Here is a 22,952-nt window from a genome sequence, read left to right on the forward strand (position 1 = left end):
TGATGCCACAGCTACTGCTATGGGCATGGGACTTTCAGTCCAGCCAGAGAGCCTGTCAGGTGACGTAGGGGCTCAGACTGTGCGCTCGGGGGACATGTTGTCGGGGGTTGAGTTCAGACTTTCCCAGCTGTCTCTCACTTTGAACAAATCTGGTCTGTTCGTCTGGGAGTTGGGAGTAATAGTAGCACCTTCCTTGCAGGATGGTTGTGAGAATTAGATGCGAGAACCTCATCAACTCTAAACACACATTACTGGCATATGCTAAGTGCCCAACGAATGCTGGAAGAAGCACAGGTGCCATGCCAGCACACGAGAGGGCTATGGTAACTGTGCCATCTTCCTCTAAACTCAATTGGAAATAGAGGAAAGAAGGGTGTGCAGCCACCCTCAGGGACTGAGAAATTCATTTGAGATGTATAGGTGTGTGTGAGTGTGTGTATGAGTGTGTGAGTGTATATGAGTGTGGAGTTGTGTGGGTGTGTCTGAGTGTGTGAGAGTGGTGTGCAGACATACCTGCATGTAGTGTGGTTTTTAAAAAACTCCAGTCTAGGCTGGCTGTGGTGGCACAGGTCTGTAATCCTAGCACTTTCCATGCTGAAGCAGGAGGATCATGAGTTCAAGGACAACCTGAGCTACATAGAGAGACCCTGTCCCAAAAAACCAAAAAACTGAAAAGAAAATTAAGATAGTTAAAATAAAAAATAAAAGCTTCGGCTTACAACATCCAAGTTTTACTAAGATGTCATATGCGTTTGGGGAGATTTAATCTTCATTAAATTAGACAAGTCAAATTCTTCTTGAAAACGTCATCACTCTACTGCAGCATGGTGTTGGAATTACACCACCATTGTTTTCAGAGCCTTTGGTAACATCATGCTTGGTTTTTAGATTTTCTTGCCTAAAGATTATTCAAAAAGATAGGAAGAAGAAAGAAAAAGTTATCTATAATTTGAAAACTAATGACATTTTGAGCTTTGTGTTTTGTTTCGTTTTATTGTGGTTTTTTGGTAGTACTGGGACTTGAACTCAGGGCGTTGGGCTTGCTAGGCAAGTGCTCTCCCACCCGAGCCATGCCCCCAGCACTTGTGAAAGGCACATTAGATATCTGCTTCCCTCTCAGTGGTTTCCTGATTCTTCAGTCTGGCCTAAGTCATTCCACAAACCCCAGAACACAGTGGTATGTTGGGAACACACTGCTACAACACATCGGGTAGGGTGTCCCTGGTCTCAAGCCAGTCCAGTGTCCAGGTCACCACAAGTGAGAGAATGGAAAATGTTGAGAGACGTGAGGGCAGGACTTTGCTTTCCTGAAGTCCCTCTCACCAGGAGCCCCTTAGGCCTGGTCCCTCCTCTAATGGGCACAGTCCTAGCCTAAGGTGACTAGTTTGATGACTGGAGGGACAGTCATCTTGGCCCACCAGCGTCCACACTTACCAGATGCAAAGTCATGATCCATGATAGGCTTGCTCCTTCCAGAGCCTCTGGGCCAACCATGTGTTTGCTTAGAGGTGCTGTGAAGCCAGAAGAAAAGAACTCTGCCAGTCCAGTCCCATCCCTGGCTCTCAACACAGGCACGGATCCAACTGCTGACACTCAGGAGAGATTCTTAACACTCTGGTCATCATACCTTTATGGAGAACCAAGACATAAGGCCAACCAAGTCAGTGCCATCACCTCCGGACACTCCGCCCTCCCCTCCTCTCCATAGCAAATCCCTGTGCATCCTTCCAAACTTAGCTCAGAATGAGTCTGACCGCTTCTGCTTCTTCTAATTTGGCCAGAGCTGACTTCTGAGGTCTTTGTTCCAAAACATCGTACATTATTGTAATGGTTCATTTGTGAGTTTGTTCCCCCTGCTTAACTGTGAGTGCTCTGTGATCCACTTAACAGGTAGAATAAATAAATGATTTGATTGACAGTTTTTGGAATTGAATATAGCTTTTCATTTTAAGGGACAGATTAACACTACACTAGGTTCAACTATTATTTCTCTTCCTGTGAAGTCCTTTAGGCTTTCTGAGCATTTATTGTTTTCCCAGTAGAATCGTCTAAACATGAAAATAGCTACTGTCCCTCAGAACAGAGTCATCACCTATTAGTGATCTGATGAGCTCCCTTTGCAGAGGCAGATGCTGGTCCTCACTGCTGCTGTGGTGATGGTGTCTATTACACTGCTGCTCCATGTCAGGCTGGAGAAAATGACCAAGAACCTGGCAAGGTAGCATAGGAAGCAGAGAGGCCAGGAGGCTGAGGACGCACCCAGCACTCAGAGCTGCTAAGGATTAGGAACCGTGATGCTCTCATTGCTCTCCATCTAAGTTCTTCCCATTGGAAGCCCAGGGATCCAAAAGATGCCAGATTAATCTCATGAGTGAGTAAAAGGTGTCTTGGTCATGTTGGTTTGCTCCATTCTGAGCCTATCCACAAGCTGACATGCTGCACTCACCAGACCTTTCCTTTGAAGCTTTCTGAAGCCTTCTGAGTTGCCTTGTGTGTTCTGTATAACAGCTCTGTCTAGAAGTTACCATGTTCTTCAATGATCGAGCACAAGAAAGGGCTGTAGACTTCTTACACCTCTGTTTCCCCACCTGCAATATGGAAATGGTCTAAGGCAAAGATGGAAAAGGAGGCTGGGCCTCCCTCCAAGTTTGCACCACAAATTTCAAAATAAGAGACTCTTGTTTTCTCAGGGTTTGGCTGCCATTGGGAGCCTGAGCTGGATTAGCCTCTAAGATGCTGGTGGACTTTAAACAGACTGGGCATTTCTGTATATAATAGCTCAAACAGAAAATTTCACAGGGAGCTAAAAGGAGTAGAGCAAGCATATTTATGAATTCCTCTCCTTAATGCCTCCTCTGCTTTTGGAACATCATTAGAACATAATTAAGGAAGCCCATTTCTTTATCTGATGACTTAGAAAAGTCACAGGTTATCCTTGGGAAAGATGAATATAAAATGAGGCCTCAGAAATGACAAGAATTGAGGTCAAAATCAAACCCTGCATTTTGCACTTTGTGCAACTTGCACACGTGAGCATACACAAGCTCAACTTGATGTAATTCATGCAAAGGAGACAGGAAAATCCAAAGCACGATTTAACGTCAGAGTGAACTTCAAGTCGAATTTACCAGCACCACTTTCTCCCACAAGCTCCAACCTGGTTGGTACTTAGTCCTACCGAGCACTCCCATGAGCAACCCCTGGCCCCAGGAGGACCAGCTGAGTTGTGCACATGTTCAATGCACAGGTCACAGTGAATGGGGGGGTGCTGCCTGGAACTCTGTTTCTTCCAGGACATGGAGCTGGTATGCACACTCACGGTGAAAGTGTTTGGCACCTGCCAGGACTGCCCTGCAACACAGGATCGTGTTTACAGCAAAGTTCCCTGATAAAACTGTCACAGGCTAGAGGGAATGTCAGTGTAAACAGACACAAAGACCAACAGGGTCCCACCCAGCAGGCACACCTTCCTTATCCCGAGCCAGGGACACAAACCCAAGCAGCTGTGCACTGGAACACAATTAACACAACCCTGTGCTCTGCCTCTGCCATCAGACTGAACTTGCCAGGGTTTGAACACTTGTGCTGCCACAGAGGTCTGACTTACCCAACTTCAGGAGGTCACTTTGTTTGTTTGTTTGTTTCACAAAGGAGAAAAGGACCAAACAAAGGGGGAAAAAAATTACCAGGGTGACATTTCAATTAATTTGAGGCCTGGATATTCTGCAGAAAGTTTTCTCTGACCCAGTTATTCCTGCAAAAGCATGAGAATCTGCAGTTACTGGAAGTGAACTTTTAAACATTTCTATAAGTTTAGGCTACTGATGGATGATTGTGCCGGGTAAAGCATACACAGAGATACCGCATTTACTCACTCTTCCTGAAATGTGAGGAAATGCCTCTGCCACTTTTAACTTAGGGGAGAAAGGTCAAGCATTGCAGTCTAAATGGTAAAAATCTTAAAATTAATCGTGACAATGAATATCACCAGTTAGTTTCTCCAATCCTGATGCTTTGGATCTCTGATCTCCTGGTTTTGAGAATACTTGTTACCTCACAGCAGGAAAGGGATCACAGCACTGCCAGGCCTTTGCATCCACAGACACTGAGCACTGGGTGTGAGACAGCATCAGCATCAAGCTCAGCTCTGAGGGCAGATGCAAGAGGCAGGCCCATTGCCATTGTGGACAGAGGGACGGAATCACTGACAATGCAAAGAGTGTGTAAGTGCCAGAAAGCACAGGCTTCCAGCCCAGAAAGGAGAGCGCACCCATTCTGTCTCGTGTGGCTCTGAGCAGCCTGGGAGAGAAAAAGGGTTTTGACAAGGCAGACTCAAGGGACACTGGAGAGGCCCTGAAGTGAGCAGTGTGTTCTGGGAAAGAGGGCCAGGGACAGCTCCCAGCAGACTCATAGTGAGACTCGGTCAGCGACCCCCAAGGAAACGGAAGGAGCCCAAGACACTTATGAAGAGCATGGCTACAAAGAGAAGGCTGTGTACTGCGGGGCTGGCCTTGCCCACAGAAGTCCACAGGGCAAGGAGATAGGGGGTGCGTGCTTCAGTCGTGCTTTTAAACAGGCTAAGTCGGGCCACTGGGAGTACCCCAGGATGAGCAGGGATGGACTTTAGTTACATCTGCAAAACCCTCCACAGCAGTACCAAGACTCCTATTTGATTACTTCTTATTTGATTAGCTTTCCCATCAGCCATGGGTGCTGATAGGTGCCAGGCTGCCTGGGTCTAACCTCTGGCATTTTCGCTTATTACTAGTTCCCTGATGTTGGGAAAGTTATGCAACTGCTCAGTGTCTCAGTTAACCCATCTAAAAAATGGTGATGACAACTGGTACCTCCTTTATAGATGTATTGTATTGTACAGTAAGGATTAAACTAGCCAACACATATGAAATGCTCGGCGCAATATGGAAACAGGAGAACTCACTAAGTGTGATCGGCCATTGTTATTGTGGTTATGGTTGTGATCGTGGTCACGATTCCTTAAGACATCTGTGAAACACTGCTTGAAGCTAACATGTCTCAAGCTACCTTAGCAAGTTGGTGGCAGAGCCAGGACTAGAACTGAGAGTCCCTGAACTCAATTCTTTGGTAAATACTTATTTAACATCTGCTATGCCGGGCAACACAAGGATTTAAAGAACTGTAAATAGAATTCCTGTTCTTGTTGAAATTACATTCTAGCTGAAAACATGAGACAGAGGGACAATACCTTATACTTGCCAAACGAAGGAAAGAGAAAATGGTTCTTTAAGACTACAGAGAAGTCCAGGGTGTGAGTGCCTGGTATCCCAGCTACTCTGGAGTCTAAGGCAGGAGGGTAACTGAGCCCAAGAGTTCAAGACCAAACTAGGCAATATAGTAAGACCCGACTCTTAAACAGAGTAGTACAGATGGAGAGAACTCACTCTCCCTTGTCAGTATAGTAAGGGGCAAACCTTGTTCTAGGAACTGTCTGAGCAGGATTGGAGAGGTGGGGAAGAAGACAGGAGTTGAGAAGATGGCAGACAGGGGCTGCACAGGCAAAAAGGCAAAACTCCAGGGCGTGATGATAGTGCTTGGCCAATAGGCAAAACCTCAAGCTTAAGTCTTCACAGACACTAGACAGTATTGCTTCACTTAGGAAATGATTAATTTACCATCCAGAGCCTTCATCTTTGCATAAAAATCCCAAAACACAGTCCCTGAAGCTTCTTAGCACATCCAGAGATTAAAAAGACCTCTGTTCACAATTCTTTTCATTGAGTCTGTCCTCTCCTGGTTTTCCTCCAGTGGTAGGCAGGTATTAATTGAAGCAATAGACATAGCAGCTGATTCCTTATGTGAAAAAAATAGTTGCACCAGGTTGGCACAGCTGAAGGATCTGACTTTACAAATGCTATAACCAGAAAACATTGGCTTTGCCTTTGTACTAGAGATGTGGTAGAATTAAAGGATTCAAGATTGCAAAGCCTTCATGAATAATTTAGAATCCTCTAGTCCCAGCAAATATTCACTTCACTTTCTCTGTGCCAATATTGGCCTCTGACATTTGAGGAGGGTTTAATGATCTGAGCACTCCTTAATTCAGAGTCATCTTCAGACACACACACACACAGACACACACACACACAGACACACACACTCACGCATGCACTACTCCTTTCAGCTCTGTGTAACTTTTGGTCTAAAAATCTTACAATTAATTCATTCTCAATGTGCTGAGCCTCATGGTTGACAATTTATTTTAGTAAACATTTAATTAACATTTTCTTGTAACACACCAAACAGTAGCTCACAGTTTTTCTTGATAACAAATCCATTAGTAAGAAGAGTAATCTAGCTCTTTTAAGCAAGTCAGTTAACAGAAATATAGAGAAGTTAAGTCACTGTCCAGCCACGCACTCAGGAAGGGTGGATTGGGATTCAAATTCAGGCTCTCTGGCCCCATGTTGACACATTGTAGCAGGAAGCTGCTGTCATATTGGTAGTTGGGAAGGCAATCCCAATATTCAAGGGATGCAGAGCCTCTCATCTATGTGTTCAGAAAGGGTAAAGACTTTGGTGGGTGTCTGCCCAAACTGGTGAATCCATTTTCAGCTCTAATCCCAACCAGCAGATATGCTTCCTATCAACCTGCAAACAAGAGAAAATGTTCCCCATTTCCACAGCATGCCAGTGACAAGACAAAGACACAATGAGCAGAAACTGCCAAAGGGCCTCCATACAGGGCACTCCTTGGACTAAAGGAAAGTACTGGGACAACTGATGGCCCATCTTGGAGGAACTGCCTCAAAACATCCTTGGGAAGCATTTCACACTCTGCATAACTATTGAAGACTGGATTTTCCCTAAAAGGCCATAGAGGTCCTCTGACACCAAAGTGACTCTGCAAGTGCAGATGTGCATGGAATGCATAGAGAAGGACCATTCAAGTCTGGACCACAAGCAAAAAAGCAGAGGCATCCAGATCAGCATGGTGTGTGCCCTTGAACTGGCTCTGAGATCCGGGTCCCTGGTGTGAAGGACAAGGAGTCCTCACATCACTCTTACAGGGGAGGCTTCATGACCATTAAGTTGATGCAGAGAATATAGCAGCTCAAGTGAACCCACTTGAAACAAAACCAACATTTCATAGAGATCAAAACCATTCGTCAGGGGTTTTATCTTGAACTAGAAGTCAAAGCAAATTGGTTTTCCCATAAATATGATAATCCTTATGTGTCAATTAAAAACAAATTTTAAAAATCATTCTGTTCTATTTAACATCATTTTAGGTCACTATTATACAAACAGCTCATTAAATAGTAAATGGGGAGGTGGCCACGGAGTGACATCCTACATGTCATATTGAACTTCAGCACATTCAAAAAGAGGCTTGGTTTTTCAAAAAAAAAATGAAAAGAAAAAAAGAGCACACTTCGTCAGTGTTTCTAAGTGTCCCTCTTGATCTGCTCAAACTGTATCAAGTCACTGCCTTGTGGATTTCCTGCTCAGCACTTGTTAGCTGGCATCGCCTTCCCACGGGCTCGCTTCTCCAGGGTTTTTGTACAAGATTTGAACAGTTCTACATCACTTTCATCATTTTTACATAACCCTGCCTCTATCGCATGACTCAAATTTTGCTTTGTATGCATTTGCATGGCAATGTCTGATGTACTGGAATTGATAACAGGGATAGAGGGGTTTTCTAAGAGGACTGACCATTCTTCTACTGATTCCTGACTATTTTTTGTTATGATGACCTTTATTTCCTCTAAGCAGATTTGCAACTGAGAGGACCAAGTTCATACACTAGGCAGCAAAGTTCTCTTGCTGCTACTCTGTATATAGGCCTGGAGTTCTCAGTGTAAGCTCAAATTCATGCATTTGTCTTTGGCATTTCATCATGAGGTACTGCAGAACTTGTCACCTAACTACCTAGATCAGGTGAATGCAACCTCCCATAGGGGTCTGGAACTTTCCATTTTCATTAAGATGACTAATGTCATATGCTCAAAAACCTCCAAATACAAAGCAATTAAAAACAAATATATTAAACATTTGTTTTTACCTGGGGGTGTGGCTCAGTAGTAGAGTGCTTGCCTAGAATGTGTAAGGCCCTGTGTTCCATCCCCAGAACTTAGATAGATAAATAGATAAGTAGGTAGGTAGATAGATAGATAGATAGCTGTCTTCATTTTTAATTCTTTTCATAGCTAGCTTGACAAGAATTTAAAGGAAAATCTCACATTGTCAAAATGAAGACAAACCTGAATAGAAATGAAATAAGCCTGGGCTAAGCTGAAAGCTGCAGCAGTCTGGTAACACCTGGGTTCCATGCGGTGAGAACAGAAGAGCAAGCCTAGGATCTGTGTGCAGCATTATCAGGTCGGAGGACTGGGTTGGGGCTCAGCGGTAGTGTTCTTTTCCTCCGTTTATTTTTATTTTTTATTACCCAGGATAAGATGCTGATGGACTAAGCCACGTAGCTTAGCTCTTCCGTCGCCACCTTCTAGTACTGGGGCAGCCCCGTCACCCCGCCGTGCTGGTACGCCCGCTCTCCCTGGTATGTGGAGTCTTGTGGCAGGGCCACATCAATCTGTGATTTAAACTCGTCACCAAGGTAACTGTCCTGCGACAGCTCGGGCTGGGAGAGGCCGGGCTGGCTCATCTGGGACGGCTGGCTCATGGAGATGTAGCCCTGCGTCAGGGCGCCCTGTGAGAAGGGCTGCGACGTCACGTCCTGGCCGGCCTGGCTGTTGGGGAGGTTGGCCTGGCTGGGCCCGGGAAGCCCAAAGCGGTTCTTCTGGCGGCCCCCATGGCCGGTCTTGCTTTTGGGGGTGCCCCGGCCAGCAGCAGGGCCATTGGCTTGTCCGAAGTAGGCCGGCGGCGGCATGGGCAGCACGACCAGGTTGAACGGGATAGGAATGTTCATTGCAGCCACGTGGCCGGGGCCCGCACAGATCATGCCGATCTGGTAGTGCGTCTGGAAGTACACGTTCGAGGGCCGGCCCTGGCTGCTGCAGTCATACACGGACCCAGGGATGATGGCCTCCAGGGCGTCATACATGGCTGTTGTCATGAACCGGGCCCCAGGGTTGACGGTGTTGACCAGCTTGCGGGGCTTGCTGAACTGCATGAGGCTCTCCCGCAGGTTGTTGAGCGGCCCCTCCACCAGCGCCCGCTGCTCCTTGTAGTAGCTTAGGAGATGGCTCCACAGCGGCTGCTTCGACAGGGCCTTGGGGTTGCCCACGATGATCACACCGTACCTGGCTCTGGTCAGCACCACGTTGAGACGCTGGGGGTCGTTTAGGAACCCGATTCCTTGGTGCTCGTTTGCCCGCACGCAGGAGAGGATGATGAAGTCCTTCTCACGCCCCTGGAAGGCGTCCAGGCTGGCGATCTCCACCTCCTGGTACAGCTTGGTGTGCAGGGAGCCGCTGAACTGCATGTACTGCACCAGGTAGGAGCGCTGGCCCTCGTACGGCGTGATGATGCCGATCTGGTTGGGCTTGGCGCCAGCCTTCAGCAGCTTCATGGTGATCTTCTCCACGTTGGCTGCCTCCGTCCTGTTCAGGTAGGATGTGCCTGAGCTGGCGATCTCCTCCTGGCCCTGGGTCACGTAGAAGAACATAGGCTTGTCAGGCTGGGGCCACTGAAAGTCGAACCCCTTCTTCACACGGTCTGCTGCGGTGACACCATTCTGCAGCGAGCCCTCATAGAAGATGTTGGACGGGAAGGCGCTGAGGGCGGGGTGCATCCGGTACTGGACCTGCAGGAGGATGGGCCGGATCCCCAGCACCACCAGGCGCTCGAAGAGGGACTGCGACAGGCCAGCCTTGGCCGCCTTCTTGCACATCACCACCGGCCCCAGCTGGCAGTGGTCGCCCACCAGGATCAGCTGCTTGGCCCCGAGGACCACGGGTACCATGCACTCAGGCTCGGTGGCCTGCGTGCTCTCGTCGATGAGGATGGAGCGGAACTGCATCTTGGCCAACCTCGGGTCACCGGCGCCCACGCACGTGCAGCAGATGACGTCTGCGTTCATGAGCAGCTCCCGCTCGGCCGGGCGCGGTACCGCTTCTCGTCAGCTGACAACAGCTCCCCGGTCTCGTCCTTGAGCTGCTGCAACTTCTGCAACTCGGGCATGCTGTCCATGTTCCTGATCTGGTTGTGCAGGGCCAGGAAAGACACTGGGGAGTCGATGGCCTCACGGCTCTTGGCGCACAGGCGCACGACCTTCAGCCCTGTCTGGTGGATCTTCTCCGTCAGCTGATCCACAGCGATGTTGCTGGGTGCGCACACCAGCACGGGCCCATGCCCTGCCGTGCCAGGTGGTAGACGATGGTGGCCGATGTCACCGTCTTGCCAGTGCCCGGTGGGCCCTGGATGAGGCTCAGTGGTCTCTGCAGCACCGTCTTCACGGCGTACACCTGAGAGTGGTTGAGGTCCGGGAGCCGCTGCGCCGTGAAGCACTTGGGCAGCTGGCACTTGATGATCACTCCTCCACCTCGTGGCCGAGCAGCTTGTGGTAGATATAGCCCGACACAGAGGTCTCGACCACGGCGAACGTCTTCAGCGCGCTCTGCATCCTGTCAAACGAGGTGGACTTCCACACGAAGTCTACCTGGAAGTAGGTAGAAAGCAACCAGGTCAGAATTCACCATATAGTGAGACCCAGAACCCTAGAAACAACCTCCACAAGAAGCAGAGTATGAAGGGGATTCTTCAGCATCAGTTCACAAGAGAAGGGGTTGAATTCCCTAAGGATTTCTAACTCACTGGTCCTTGCCATGTTTGCACCATAAATCACGCTCTCTGTGTGGCCCCTGACACAGGACAAGAATTTTAAACCCAGATCTCAAAGAATTCTTATGCATACATTTCCAATATATTTCACAATTCAAAAGCAGGCAATATACAAACTAGCATGAAAAAGATTCAAAAGAAGTAATAAACACTAAAAGCAAACCCACAAAAAAGTAGAATTTAGAATTAACAAGTATAAAATACAAATTACATATGTTTGAAGAAATTAAAGATCTGATACCCACAGTGCAAAACTATTAAATGACCATGAAAATTTGGAAAGAAACAAGTAAAGTTGGAAAGTGCACAAAATAAAATAAATAAATAAAAACTTAAAAACAATAAAGTTACAATTGCAAAGGATGAGTTAACACAGATTAGACATCCCTGGAGAGAAAATTAGTGAACTGAATAGTATATTGAAAGAAATGTCCCAGAATGAATTGCAGAGACATTAAGAAGGAAAAAGAATATTAACAAAGAACTGAAAATAAGGTCATGGAGTGGGACGTCCTGTCATACCTCTAAATGAAGTTTCTAAAAAAGATAAGGAATGAGGGGGAATTTGAAGAGATAATGGCTGAGAGTTTTCCAAATTAATGAGACATAAGTCTTCAGATTTAGGAAATCCAACAAATCCCAAGTAGGAAAATAAATGCTAAAACACTGGAGAATGACAGTTTATTTATTGGTAGGAGTGTGACTGGCATCAAGTGTTCTAACCATTTTTTTAATTCTTTAGGAGGAAAGCAAGGGTATTAATTAAATTTAGATTTTGTTAACTTAAATATATTTTGTGTTCTTAAGGAGATCACTAAAGATAATATATTACTTCCAACTCACACAATGAGGGGAAAGGAGGAAAATCTCTGTCAATCCAGAACTCAGAAAAAAGAAGAAAAGTAGTAAGAAGTAGAAAGTGCAAGGCAATATGGAAGAAATAAAATATGCCAATAGTCATAATAAATGTAAGTAGATTCAACTCATCAGCTGGAAGGCACAAATTGTCAGACTGGATAGCTTATAAAAATGATATACGTAATAGACTGAAGAATTATCTAAGACAAAAGACTCAGAGAAGAAGAAAATATGAAGATATTTGTAGAAAACGCTAACTTACATAACTGGCATTACTAACAGGACAGTCTTTAAATCAATAGGAATTAGTAGAGCTCAATGAGATGACTATACCATAACAAAGTAACCAGTTCTACTATTTCTATAAGGATAATTTAAAAATCTTAAATTTGTATGCATTTATTAACAAAACTGCAAAATATATTTGTGAATAGCAGAATTTCAAAGGAAATTGACAAATTACCAGTACAAAGGCAGATTGAAACATTCCTCTCTAAATAATTGAAAGATCAAGCCATAAAAAGTCAGAAAATAATGTAGAACATTTGAACAATATAATTAACTATGTCAATTTGCTCCCCAGAGCTGCAGAATTCTTTTCAAGTTCTGTACCATAAACCAAGCTTTACCACATCTTTAAAAAGCGTTATTACTTAAATCAAATTCTTGGCCCAGTTCAAAGAAGTTGGAAATCAGAACAAAAAACTTTTTACACCCCCCACATGTGTAAAGTTAAAACATCTTGTTAAATAGCTCTCAGTTTAAAGATAAAAAATAACTAAAATTTTAAAATACTCTGAACTAAACAATTACAAATATATTTCAAATCAAACTCATGTGTTGCAGCTATATCTTACTTAAAGATAAGTTTATAAACTTAAATTCTTATTTAAAAAAAGTCTTACAAAGCTGAAAGTTAATGAACCAAGTATACAACGTAAGTGCTTATATAAAGAACAACTTAAAAAAAAATTAGGAAGGAAGTAGCAATAAAAGTAAGAACCTAAAATAATAAACCCAAAACAAAGGTGCACAAAAAGCCACTTAACAATACCAAAGCCAGCTTGTTTACAGGAACTTAAAACATGGGTACTCCAATCACAGGGTTGATCGAGAAGCAAGGATGCATAATAAAAAAAATAACCAACGCGTGTGCAAAGCCAGGCATGGTGTCAGCTTCAGCAGAAGTTTCTCGGGTGTTTGAGGCTGAAGGATCTGAATGAGGCTTCAGGTTGGACTTTCAAGTATGACTCCCAGGAAAACTTAGAAGTTTCTGCAAGGAGAAGCTACTTCTACCACCACCACTAGTACTGCAAATTCAAGAATGTGTTCTAATGACTGCCATGGAAGGATGGGGACCCTGGTACCATAGCCACTGCCACGATGGTCTCCTGGGACCCCAGAGTGTGAGTGCAGTGTTAAAGACTCTTAAAAGGTCCAGACAGTCAAAGAGGGGCAGGAAAATCACCTCTTCCTCACTAACACCTTCCAAAGTCCATGTCAGTGTATTAATTAGTGCAAACTTATTTCTCTCTCTGAATAGAAGGGTGAGTCGATCTACACACATACCCCCTGATGACATATCCCTCTCTGGTTTTGTCAATCAAGCTGTGTTTGCCTCTTACACAAACACGGAAAATGCCTACCATGAGACGACAGCCCTTCTCAAATGCCACAAGAACCAGGCTGGAATGATTTCCCGCTCCTCCACCATGCTGTTAAATAAGAGTAATTGCCATTGGCTCAACTCATGCTGTGCCTGACCCACCATCTTCTCTCGTTTTACTTCCTTCTTCTCCTATGTCACAAAGAGCTCATTTTCACATTATGTAGCTAACATTAAGACTAAATAAATCAAATCATTCCCCTAGCCCTTTCACATTACATATGAGGAGATTACAGGAAGTCACAAAATAACCATGTCACTGAGCACAGATCCCCAAACACCAGCATGAGCCCAGAAGAAGCATCAGGCTGAAGTTAAATGTTTATCTGAAAGTTGAGATGCCTGTGATACTGGAGTGTGTGTCTTTGAACTGCTGGTCACGACCATCAGCTGAACAATACTGAACTACTGACAAGCACATGAAGGAATATGAACATTTTATGGGCAAGTAACACTTTCTAGAAAGCTGATAGAATGTTGCATAGGCCAATATATTCTTGGACGTCTCGGTGGATGAGGTTGTGTTGTTCATGTTTTCTAAGAAAAAGAAAGCAGATTCTTTTCTCCTAGTCTTCACTTGGTTCAAGCCTCCTCCTCCACATGGGATGACATTTTAATGTGAAAGGAACACAGATTGCAAGTCGCAATGAGCATTAATTGTTACTTTGCCGTGTCACACCCTAGATATACAGCACTTCAATGTGAAGTAGCATGGTGGAAAACACCTCCCTCTGCCCTTGGATTTGTTTTCTATTGCCACATAACAAATTACCACTAATTCAGTAGCTGAAAAACAACACACATGTTTTAGCTCCTAGTTTCTGTGGCCTGAGTGAGTTTTCTGCTCAGATCTCACCAGGCTGGAGAGGAAGTCTCACCTGGGGCTTGGGTTGGCTTTGACAACTTCGTGCATTTGTGTTATGGTCAACCTTGATTGTCAACTTGACTGGATTGAGAGATACTAGGAAATTAGTGAAGTCTGTGAGTGTTTCCAGAGAGGGTTGGCATAGCAACCGAGGAGGAGAGACCCACCTAAATGTAGGCAGCACTATTCAGAAGGGTGGGGGGCCCCAGCTGGAGCACAAAGGTGGACGAAGGACATAAGACAGCATGTGGAGTTCCATTCCTCCTGACAGAGTGTGTCTAGAGCTCTGTCATCACTCTGACACTAAACCCCAGCTTCCTCAGCCTCTACACAGACTCACCAGCAACTCTCCAGTGGGCATCCAGGCCTTCACCCTCAGACTGGGGCTGCAGTTTTAGTCCCTTGTTCTGCGGCTTCCAGCTTCACGGAGTGAACAGCTACCCAGTTCTCTGGCTCTCCAGAATGCACAGGGCATTGTGGGCTCACCTAAGCTCCAAATATATTCTATTGGTTCTATTGTTCTAGAAAACCCTGACTAATACGCTTATAGACAGAATTTACTTCATTACAGCTATAGAACTCATGTCAGCTTGTTTCTTGAAGGCCAGCAAGAGTGACAGTCTCCAGTTCCTTCAGCCTCTGACCCCTAGAATTAGTTTTAGAAGTCTCACCTAATTAGGTCGGGCCCACATAAGATAATCTTTTGATAAACGTAGTCACATGATTAGGGACCTTAACTACATCTACAAAATCTCCTCACCATTGCTATAGTCTATAGGTGAGAAGTAAGTTAAACATCGCACCCACACTCAAGAGAGGGAACTATATAAGACCATCAGGGGTCATCTTAGAATTCTGTCCACTATGCCCTTCATATGGCAAAATAACATGGAAGTCATTTTTCCAAAGCAAGTCCACAGCCGATGTTGTGTTTCAATATTGAGATGAACAGTCCATCTCTCAAAGAATATTGTTACTGTTCTTTGATTTTTAAATTATTCATTCAATAAACATTTTTCTACTGGCTGCAACAGACCAACTACTGTGCTGAGTGCTGAGTGTATAAAAATGAATAATCAACAGCACTTGTCCATGAGAAAATCATAGCCACAGTCATCCTATCCCATCAGTTTCCCATCAGTAGGACCAGACGGGTCTTTTGTTACTGTGTACATCAGCTATTCTGCCACATTCCTTCATGTTTTCCTGCAAACCCTTCCTCTGCCATAACTGTGAAAGTGGTTGCTAATCCTGGTGTACTATGATGAGTCTCGGAGCCTGAGGCCAATACCCCAAACCATTACCTAAGCAAAGGTTCACAGCCTTTTTTCAACAGCAAACTGTCCTTAAGCCTCCATGACAACTATGGATTTTCTTACCCAGGATTACACCAAAGCTACCTGCAAAGCTGATGGACCAGTACTCTAGATGAGTCACCTGGAGCTAGGCATCCTCAGAGCACCTAGAGGTGTTTCTGAAGTTACCATCTTGGAGCTTAGAGAAGAATTTGTCCAGTAATTCTCAGTCCATTCAGCTGAAGTCTCCACATATTGTCTCATGGAGCAGTAATGTGACCCTCAAAACCAAAGCAGATCAATAGGCCCAGAGCCTCTCTCTCTCATCAGACAGTAACATGGAGGGATTATGGGGTGACAGGACATGTTCAAGGTGTTTTCCAAAAAAAGAAAAAAAGTCACCTTGGTGCCACTCAACCCTGCATGGTTTTTCAGTAACCAAAAGAAACGACTTGGTAATAATTATTACTGCATAAGAAAGTGATGTATTCCTATTTTCTCTAGGTGTTCTCTTACTCTAGGGAGGTGGACAGGGTCAGAACTGTCAGGTGCCAAGCTGATGAATGGTTTGAAACTATGGTTACCTTTTATGCTCAGCATTACGATTATATATAAAACAAATGTGATATATACAAAATATGTGTGAACTACATGTCAATAATACTAAAATATAAATATCCAACTATGCCTGTTATATAATACATAGTAGTATATCAGAAACCCTTTTGACAACAGCTCAGCTGAGAGGAGAAGCAAACCAGAAAACTGGTCCACTTACATACTCCAGGTGCTCACCTTCACTTTCAGAGTAAGTGTTCCCTTCACTGGCTCAGACCTGAAACCTGCAGTTAAGACTCTCATCTGTTGTTCCAAGAATATTCTCTGATCAACTATACAATGATTAATTGTAGCAGTCATTGAAAAAGCACCACATTTTTTTAAAGAAAGAAAAGAACTACTTATCTATTTAGAATTACACTCCCAGGCTACAGTGCTAAACTCATTCAAAGACGTTTGTTATTATTAAATTTCATTTTGCCTTTGTTCGTTCCCTTCTTTTGAAGACCACTTGTCTTTTGAATAGCATTGACATCATGTCATTCTCCAAGGAGTACGAAGTGCTCTGTTAGGTCCACACTGCATTCCATCCCACTCAACAATGTAGTGGTACCCAGTATGACTCACTGCTGCCTGTGGGGATGGTCACACTCTTAACACCATGTTCAATTTGATTGCCATATCCTAAGGAAGAAACGTGGAGTGGTAAATCAAATTCCTCTGTAGACTCCCAGCTCTCTTTCCTCCTCTCTACCACCTCCCTTCCTTCTTCTTCCCCCATTAGTAGTTACACACACCACATATGTGCAGGCACACACACACACACACACACATACCACCTGTGCTTCCAATTTCTGGGAAAGCCCAGCGATTGGGGCACTGTGTTTGCACTGTACACCTGTAAGAAGCCTGTAGCCACAGGTGTAGCAACAGACCATGTGTAAAAATCATAGCATTCAAGTAACAACATGGGATTTTACAAGTCTACACATACAATATTAATTATTTACAAAAAACTGAGTTGCACCTGCATTCAAAATGTAACTATATCAAACAAAATTTATGATGTGCAGATGATTTCAACTCTTTTATCACAGATTTGTTTTCTTAAAATAATTATGTTAAAAGGGGCTCCCTCAGGTAATAAATCCTTACATTCAATTTAATTCCCATTTTCCATCCTAACCAGACTCCTCTGTAATAAAACCAAAACTCATCCGACATGTTTGTAGAGCACTTTATCCAAAAAGTCCCAAAGGCATTACAGATTTCATTCTATGAAGAGAAGGGAGTAAATTATTCACTTTACAGCGAGCTGTGAATAATGGTTCCTGGCTACTTCAGTCAACTACCTCTAACAGTGATGAACTAAGTCAGGTTCTTCCAGCCGTTTATGGGCCAAAATCCATCTGTAAGCTTGCCAGGACTCAGAGAAACTTAGAGCTACTCTCCATGTGGCACCTGTCCATCCATCTTTCCCATCTCCAATCACAAGGCATTTATTCCCTCTTTATGCTGATCTATATTTGCCAAGTCAAAATGTGAAAATAGAAAATGACATTTCCAAAACATAAACTCCAATGCAGTAAGTGATCCCCTGTTACTGTGAAAGCTTAATGTCCACTCAAAGAACAGGCTAAAAGCTCCTTCTGCCATTCATACCCAAAATTAAGTTCATTCTCTAAACCACATGCCACCATTGGTTAATAACAGAAGAAAACAGGAAGAAGGAGCCAAAGACAAAGTGAAGTACTGTCTAAAGACAGACAGTATTTACATAAGCAAATGACAGTAGCCACTGGAAAAACATCAATAAAATGCTTAAGAAGACAAAGAAAAAGACCTACAGGAGCTCGCTAGCAAGTAAAGATAAGTGCTTTGTAGCATTTATCTTTAGGAACACACATACACACCCCAGACACTCTTTTTAATATTAACATTACTTAGATACCCTAGTAACAAATGTATGCAGAACTATAAACACCTCTTGCTAATGGGTAATGCATCTTTCCAAAGAGGCAACTAGAATCATCTCATTTTTTTAATTCCTTTTTTTCAGTACTGAGTCTTGAACTCAGGGCCTTGCAATTGCTAGGCAGAGGCAGGTGCCCTACCACTTGAGCCACACCAGCCCTTTTGGGTTGATTGTTTTTTAGATAGGGTTCCCTTTTATGCCCACGGTTGATCTGGACCATGACCCTCCTATTTATGCTTCCCTGGATAGCATCCCTGGGATGACAGGCATACGCTTTCACACCCAACCATTGATGGAGTTGGGGATCTTATGAACTTTCTGCCTGGGGTGGCCCTTGAACCTCAGTCTTCCCAATCTCTGCCTCCCAAGTAGCTAAGATTACAGGCTTGAGCCACCATACCTTGCCTTTTATTTTTTCCCGAGTGTATGTTAATGCTAAAACAATGGATTTCATTGTGACATTTTTACACATGCATATAAAATACTTGGATCCTATTTACTCCCCATTACCCATTCCCCGGTCCCCTTTCTCTTCGCTAATGGTCCTCCCATCTACTTTTGTGTCTTTTTTGTTTTAAGATTCATATGTGAGAGAAAACATGAGACACTTGTTTCTGAGTCTGGCTTATTTCTTTTAACATGATGCTCTTTAATTTCATCCATTTTCCTGTAAACAATATGATTTCCTCCTTCTTTGTGGCTGATAATACTCCACCATGTATATAAACCACATTTTCTTTATCCATTCATCTGTGCATGGGCACCTGGCTGACTCCATGACTTAGTCATTGCGAATAGTGTCATAATGAGCTTGCATTTGCAAGTCTCTGATAGCATGCTGTCTTTAAAGAAACAATTCACAGAGTAAAGAGATAGCCTGCAGACAGGGAGAAAATGGGATTAATATCCAGAATATTTAAAAAGCTTAAAAGAATAAGCACCAAAAGAGTGAATAATCCAATCTATAAAGGGGCAAATGAACAGAATAAACACTTCTCAAGACAGGAAGTGCAAATGGCCAATAAATACGTGAATCACTCCATTTTTGCTCAGAGAAAATAAAGGTGAAGGAAATGCATGATTAGTTTCTGGAAGGCTCCAATGAGGGAGAGTTGATCATTATCCTATGATGTCACAAGCACTAGGGAAACATGGGAAGTGTGTAAGTATGCACACCCCTATTAGAGGGCAATTCAGTGGGCATAACAGAACTGGCCTTGACTTACATGGGCAGTCTCTTGAAAAATCAAACTATAGACTTTTCATTTACCTTTAGGAAAACACATACACCCCAGATATTCCTTTTAATGTTAACATTACTTAGACACCCCAGTAATAAATACATGCAGAACTGCAAAAAAAAATCTCTACAGATTAAGAATCAATGCACTAAATGCTTCTGCATTACTCTAGTGTCCAATCAATCCACTGCACTTTGGCAATGTCTATGCCAAATCAATAAAAAATACACCTTAAAATACCCATAAAATAGAAGCTATAGCACAGATATTGCAAGCCTACAAGAAGCAATTACACTGTACAATTACAGAGCGTGGTACAGACAGCCAGTAGTTATCTTAACTGCCCATGAAACATTACGGGATGTTCCAGGCTAACTTGCTTCCCATTACCTCTTCCCAAACAAAATCCAATACTGAGAAGAATATTTGTAGTCCTGTATTCACAGATTCAAGTACTGTCACCAAAACTGAAGTGTTCAGTGTTTCTATTACCTAGAAGAAATAGAATGATTTGAACACTGCAAAACACGGACTTCCTTTGGCCCCAAGCGGGATCCCACTGAGTTTGCAAGAATGTCATGTCCCCACGCTCAAAAAAGTGGCCCTGCTTCACCAGGCACACACAGTAGGGTCCTTTCATGGGACGCTCTTACTCTTGTTTGTCACTACTTAGTACACATGAGAGGAAAGTGAGCTAAGACAGGTTTGCTGTACACCCTATGCTGGCTTTGGTCCCAAGACCTTCTGTGGCTGGAAATCCCAAGGCAGCCCAACCTTTGTGAGCATTGGATAAGGCCCTCCCTTCAACAGCAGTAAACACATTGCCCATGCCCACTCAACAGCTTGTATGGCCAAAAAGAAAAGATGGGAAAAAACATAAAGCGAAAGGATAGGAAGAAAGAAATGAAAGGGAGGGAAAATAGAGAAAATAAAGACATGAGAAGACATGAAATGAAACCTGGCCCACCAGTTTGAAAATCACTTAAATCTGTCTTAGGCTACATTAACAGAAGTACAACCACACCAGCCACAAACAGTCACTGCTTTAAACCCATGAGCCACTAAATAGCTTATGCTCAGTATTAAAAAGGACCACGGCCTGTATAAAAATGAATCAATGATTGTAAAGAGGCTCCACACTCTCTTGTATAAAAGATGAGCAGGAAAGTGTGGCCTGAGGAAAATGACACAAACGTCACTGTCCTTGAGCCCTCAAACACGTCCTGCACAAAGAGGGCTGAGACTTTCCCTCCAAGGACCCAGAGCCCACAGAGTGGGAGCTGCTGTTAGAAATTCTATATCAATAGAAAATAGGATTTCCTGAAATTGGGCCCTCGGCTCAGGTTAGGCTGCTCAGGCCTCACCACCAGCTGTTAGGTGAGCAGAGGAGATCTTGCCCTTCGGAGCAGAAAGCACCTAGTGACATCTACATTCTTTCCTCACGTCTGTCTCCAGAGAGTGTCATGTGCCAGGACCACTAAAGACCATGGGGCATATGCCAGAGAAAGAACACTGGCTATACTACAAGGGAAAACCTTATAGAACTAAATCATGAGCTTCTCTAAAAACCAAGAAAGAATCAGATCAAGGGAATCTGAAAAACTGTGTCCTTCTTAAAGGTAATGAGCAGAAAAATGATGTCGACCAAATGTAGAGGCATGCAACTCAGCCTACTGACAACAGTTAAGAGCGTTCTCGGAAGGAACAGCCATGCTAGAGCTGCCAACATACGGTCAAGAAACATTTGTACAGATCTTTATAAACATTTTCTTTTTTTGCTTAGGTTTTCTTTTAATTTTGCTCCATAATGAAGCTAAATGAGGTGCTTTACATTTTGCCATCTTTCTTAGTCCATTTTGTGGTGCTAAAGCAGAATTTCATAGACTGAGTAATTTACAAAGAAAAGAAATTTATTTTTGACAGGTCTGGGAGCTAGGAAGTACAAGATGGAGGTGCTGGCCTCTGGTGAGGGCCTTCGTGCTGTATCATCCCATGGTGGGAGGTAAAAGGACAAGAGAGGGCAAGAAAACCAGTGAGCGATGGCGGGGTGCTGAACTTGCTTTAAAACAAGCTTACTCTGACAGCAACTCAGTCTCAAAATGACATTAATCAAAAAATAAAGGTAGAATCCTAGTGACCTAATCACTTCTTAAAGGTCCCACCTCTCAACGCTGTCGCTTTGGCGACTGTTTCCAACACATGAACTTTGGGGGGCACAGTCACCCCACAGCACAGTGGTTAAGTCACTATTTCATGTGAACCTAGGCATGTGAACAAAACCTCTGGTTTTGTTTTCATTGCCTGTCTAAAGGGTTAGTGCTATGGCATTCCAGAAAAGCAAGCCCAACAACAGTCAAGAGCAGTGGAAGACAAAATCAAGTTTCTTAGGGTCCACAGCTCCAGATGGCAAACCTGATGGGCGGGGGAAGCTGGAGGTCAGACTTCGGCCCAGTAGCCTCAAGGGGTCAATACTTTGCACGCGTGTATTTCCTTTTGTTCTGTCCTTATCCCAATAAGAACCACTAAATAGGCAACACTCTTAGGAAGACAACAGCTCTGCCAAAGACTAATTTAGACATGATAAGTTGTGTCCTACTCACCTACCTGACCACAGCAGGTCAGCTAAGGACACAGCTCCATGGAAGGGGCAAGGGTCATGGTACAGCTACCACCTGGAGCATCTCCAGTGACAAAGAGAACCGTACATGGAGAACCATAGGCAGGCTCCTAACACTCCCACCCAGAAGGATAAAATTCTCTAAATTCTGCTTGCGTCTCATGGGTCAGAGCAAGTCACATGGTTACAGAGCAGACAGAGACAGCCAGCTTCCTCAGACCCTGCTCTGAAGAGAGGCAAGCACAGTATTTGTGAGTAACTTGAACAACCTCCACCAGCATGGGTGACTCTGTCTCAACTGGCTTTAGTCTGTGTGATGCTAAATGCTCCTCACTAAGGTGGATAGGGCTGCCTAAAGGTATGGTCTCCTCCTTAGTGTGTGTGGTCACCAGTAATGCAAGTCCTGATGCTTGCGAAGGCCAGAAAGGGGCTAGAGATCTGGGCTTTTAAACCTGTCAACCGAACCACCTAGAGATCATTAGGGAATAGTGGCCCTGAGTCCGAATCGTGGGTGTGGTTCTGGGAACCACTGAGCCAATGGCTTTCTGAGACCTTTTTCTACCCCACCCAAGTCATGTATTCTAAGACTGCCTGTTTGGGTTTAGAAAACGCCTGAGGTCAACATTTGCACAAGCACCTCAACCCCAGGATGGAGTCCTCGGTACATTTCTACACCACTGTTCTGAGTATTTATTGTCCGCGTTTGCAGCTTGAGAGGTGAAAGTTTTCAGATCAAGAGAAAAAGTGACCTTACACTTCTCTGACTTCTCAGCACAGTCGCTGCTCACAACACAAGCAACTTAAAGGAAATCATCCAAATGAGACATCTTCCTCGTTAGGGTTTGTCATTAACTGAGAAAGAAAAAAAATAGTTAAACTGTCATGATGTTTTTCTGACGGTGAATGCAATTTCAATTTTCTCCAGTAAACGTGGGTCCATTCGGTTGCTTTAGAGTCTGTACAATTCTTGCTCTGGCCAGTTGGGGTCTTGGCCTCTACGCTTTTTTACTGGTGCACCCCTGCAGGAGGTAGTTTGGGGAGCTCCGTCCTGGTTAGGTACACACCAAGCAAACCCATGTGCTTGCCTGTAGCTTC

General features: G+C 44.0%; 1 pseudogene; it reads right to left on the reverse strand.

Annotated features, from left to right (window-relative positions):
- Positions 1-449: 449 nt before the first annotated feature.
- LOC109695281 (regulator of nonsense transcripts 1 pseudogene) lies at positions 450-14,532 on the reverse strand (annotated as a pseudogene).
- Between the last annotated feature and the right edge of the window lie 8,420 nt (positions 14,533-22,952).

This window comes from Castor canadensis, chromosome 1 (genome assembly GCF_047511655.1).
Source record: "Castor canadensis chromosome 1, mCasCan1.hap1v2, whole genome shotgun sequence".
Classification (NCBI taxonomy): domain Eukaryota; kingdom Metazoa; phylum Chordata; class Mammalia; order Rodentia; family Castoridae; genus Castor; species Castor canadensis.